Here is a 4,408-nt window from a genome sequence, read left to right on the forward strand (position 1 = left end):
CGACCACCGACTCTTACCCCTATCATTCAAGCAAAGTCACCTACGTTGCAAACTCTAGCAAAGTTGAAGGATAGCCAACATTCACAAGCCAAGGTGGTTAACTCGTCTTTGCTGGCTACCCATGAACCTAGCACTTCAACACTTGTAGTTGCAGCAAGCAGTAATATTGCAAGTACTCAACCTGCACGACCTAAGAGTACATATCAATGGGTCCCCAAGGCCTTACTTCCAACTACCTCAACCCTCCCATCCATTCCAAGAAAAAATTTCCTGGAAAACCAAGAGCGCGCTCTAGGAGAGTCAAGACCAAATCACGATGGCTTCCAAAACGACTATTAAAAGCCCAAGGCTACTATGATGGAAATGAGCAAATTTGGGTACCTAAACGTAAAATGTGTCCTTCCCTATCGATAACAAACCCATATGAGTCAAACAGTGTAACGCTAAAGCCAATGGCAGACCGTGGGAAGGGAAAGATCACAGAATGCTACACACCTAGTTCAGAGCTAGTTTGGGCTCCAAGGCAAAACCAATTTATTCCACCTAGCTCAGGAAGGGGGGAGTTCCATGAAGCTTCTAGCTCCTCATGTAATACATCCATAGAGGTAAAAGCTTCTACACAACTTCCACCTACAATAGTGGACCTCCATGAAGCTACAAAGGAATCCACACCTTCCAGTGTTCAAGAATCACCTGATGAACCACTTCAAGTTCGATCCTCGGAGAGTACCTTACCACCCTTGCAACTCGACGAGGCACCTAAGGTAATAGAAAACTACTGGCAAAAATCTTCACCTATAACAACTTGGAACAACTGGTTTCAAAGGGTGACGACATCATTTCAAACGATATGATCTACCCAAGGAAGGGGGGAGTGTTTGTGGACATCCATTATTCACTTGCTTCCCTCTCAACCTTTCTCCCTGACCTCTTAATCTCCAATCTTAGGGAATGTATATATAAAGCCTTATACTCACAAAAACAAGATAAAAAGTAAAAGAGCAAGAGCCATAACACAAAATCATAAAAACAAATTATGCACAAGAACACGACCCTTGTAATATTTGCACTCTAACCATCATCTATTTGCATGTACAGATATGGCTAGTACGCTAGAGTCATCCACTCCTGCCTTGGGTGAGAGGTACCCTCGTTACTTTTCACAAATATTTCACATGGTCTTTCCAGTGCTTGCATGTGAATGGGATTTGATAGGTACGCTAGCATGTGAGAGGAATTTTGAGGAGTTAGAATGGCTGATACGTCTCTTGACCACGTCTGATCCATACTTAGTAGAGAGCCTTTCTCCCATTGCACAAGCCTACCCTTTTGACCAAGATGACTATAGGCGTCTAGTGACCTTCTTAGTAAACATGGGAACCTATGATGAAGAAGAAAATTTACATGACTACACGGATGGCACATATGGTCTCATGGATGATGACTTTGTTTATCTCGATGACGAGGATAGGGGTTTAGCCTTAGGGTTTCCCCCCAACCTCTACAATATCCTATTCCCTTGACTCTCTAGGGGGACTGCAAATAATTAGGTTAGGGTTCCTTATGTTTTTTGTTGTGTTCAATAAGTGTTGGTACCTTTTCCCACTAATGTGCCTCCTGGAGGTATTCCTTTTGTTTCCTAGTGTGTATAGGAGCGTGTTGCTATTGATAGGTTTTGGACCTTCATGGAATCTTTATCTCGACTCACTCTTCAAATCAAGCGTGACCATCGACACAAACAGGTGTTTTTTGTCCATTAGCATTGCCCCTATCTATTTTGCATCCATGTTTGTCTGCTTTAATTGTGATTGGTAGCCTAATATTCACCGCATTTGCTTAGTATCAAACATTTAATTCGATGTAATTTTTTGTCATAATCACTTGTCTAGGTTTAAAAATCAACCAGTCCGACTAAGCTAGTTTGACCAAGTTAGGTGTTAGAGATCTTCTCTTAATACCATGGGGAATGCCTTCCTAATAAGCAATGGTTACTTAGGCTCTTAATCCGATTTAGGCAGCATTGTGTGAAATGTACTAGGGCTTTCTAGTGGGCTTGACCCTATTGACCTTTAGCTTAAGTATTATAAAGGGAGTTTACTAGTGTGATGAGCCTGGGGAGGTGTATCAGAGTTATATGACCCCCCAAAGCTACAAAATTAAAATGATGAAAACAAACAACACAAAAAAATATCAAAGTGCCACAATGTAAAATTTTAAGCTAGAAGAGAAATCCCTGCTTAAATTGGTACTCCACTCACATGTATCGCCTATGGTACTAGAGCCCTAGAGGTTCCCAGTGTGGGCGCTTTTCCTTGAAAAGCAAAAAACCCAAGGCATACAAAATAAGCACACACATCAAAATCGAATCACTATGAAAAGACTTTGGGGGGTCAAAGCAAAGGTAATCAGTCAGGCGATGATTTCATGAGAAATTCCTTTTATCGTAGCTTAACTACAAGGTCCTCTAGGTATAGCCTCTAGTCAGCCCTCGAACATGAAATACTTGGCTCTCGCGATTAAACAACTTAATTAACCAGAGAAAATTAAGAAGCTTACCCATGGTATTAATAGTGGATCTCTAGTGCCTTTCGACCGTTAAATTAGCGACCCTAGAATTGTTTAATTTTTTACCTTTACATCTGTTTATGCATTTGATTACATTGCAATTTAATGCTTATTGCTGACAAATTGTTTAAAATTCTGTTACCAATCAATTGTCTGCCTAAAATTGCATATGCTTTTTAACGCTTATGAGAATGCAATTACTGTGCAATGTTGTTTGATTTTACAGTGACTGAAGAAGGCTAAGGACATTCATCTCAAATGCTCTTCCACCTCGACCAACGAGCTTCAACTCAATAGTTTCCGAGGACGGAATCTACATCAGGAAGGGGGGCATGTTAACCCTCACGGCTCACGGACACCCTATCACCTACGAGACGAACGTTGTAACCTACGATGGACATTGTATTATTTATTTGGTAGAGTCAGGTACCGGGCTTGTCGGTCCAATAGGAAAAGGGTAAGAGTGATGGCCGATGAGAGGAGCACTCTAACTGAGACATTCAAGGGATTAGTTGGCTAAGCATGGGCGCCCAAGTGTGAATGGGGTGAGCTCATATAAAAGCCAACTAAACCCAAAATTCAGGCATTCTCTCATTTGTGCAATAGAAGAGTGCTCTTGCTCCATTTCCATCTCCATCTTCTTCTTCTTCACCTCCTTGTGTGTGTGTGTATGTGTGTGTGTGTGTGTGTGTGTGTGTGTGTGTGTGTGTGAGAGAGAGAGAGAGAGAGAGAGAGAGAGAGAGAGAGTGCGATCGACATTGCGGCGGCACGATGGCGGTGAAGCGGTTGAGTGCGACGTAGCGGCGTCTCCTTCTTCTTCGCGGTGAGGAATCCTCCATAGCAGGAGCATAGAGCGGTGAGTGACACACCATTGCCCTCTTTTGAGCTTACTAGTTAAGCTAGTTGTGTGCTTGGAGCCGTCTGTGGCTCGCACACAGTGTTAGGCAAGTCCCTTGCTTCGACAGTGCGGTAAGGAGCGCACATTTTCGGTAAGAGTGATCGCCGATGAGAGGCACACTCTAACTGGGACATTCAAGGGATTAGTTGGCTAAGCATGGGCGCCCAAGTGTGAATGGGGTGAGCTCATATAAAAGCCAACTAAACCTAAAATTCAGGCATTCTCTCATTTGTGCAATAGAAGAGTGCTCTTGCTCCATCTCCATCTCCATCTTCTTCTTCTTCACCTCCTTGTGTGTGTGTGTATGTGTGTGTGTGTGTGTGTGTGTGTGTGTGTGTGTGTGTGTGTGTGTGTGTGTGAGAGAGAGAGAGAGAGAGAGAGAGAGAGAGATAGATAGAGAGAGAGTGCGATCGAGCATTGCGGCGGCACGACGGCGGTGAAGCGGTTGAGGGCGACGTAGCGGCGTCTCCTTCTTCTTCGCGGCGAGGAATCCTCCACGGCAGGAGCATAGAGCGGTGAGTGACACACCATTGCCCTCTTTTGAGCTTACTAGTTAAGCTAGTTGTGTGCTTGGAGCCGTCTGTGGCTCGCACACAGTGTTAGGCAAGTCCCTTGCTTCAACAGTGCGGCAAGGAGTGCACACCAAATGAGTGTCAGATTTCTCATACCAAGCACGAGGAGATTGCTTCAACCCATACAAAGCCTTCTTACATCTGCACACTTTGTCCTCTTGTCCTTTTATGACAAAACCGCGAGGCTGCGTTACATAAACTTCCTCAAATATGTCACCATTCAAGAAAGCAGTAACAATGTCTGATTGATGTACATCCCAACCAAAATGAGCTGCCAATGCACATAGAAAACGCACAGTATTCATACGACAAGTGGGAGCAAAAGTCTCTTCATAATCAATGCCTTTTTGCTATGCATAACCCTTTGCAACAA

This window comes from Adiantum capillus-veneris, chromosome 13 (assembly GCF_014529385.1).
Source record: "Adiantum capillus-veneris isolate H3 chromosome 13, ASM1452938v2, whole genome shotgun sequence".
NCBI classification, from domain to species: Eukaryota; Viridiplantae; Streptophyta; class Polypodiopsida; order Polypodiales; family Pteridaceae; genus Adiantum; species Adiantum capillus-veneris.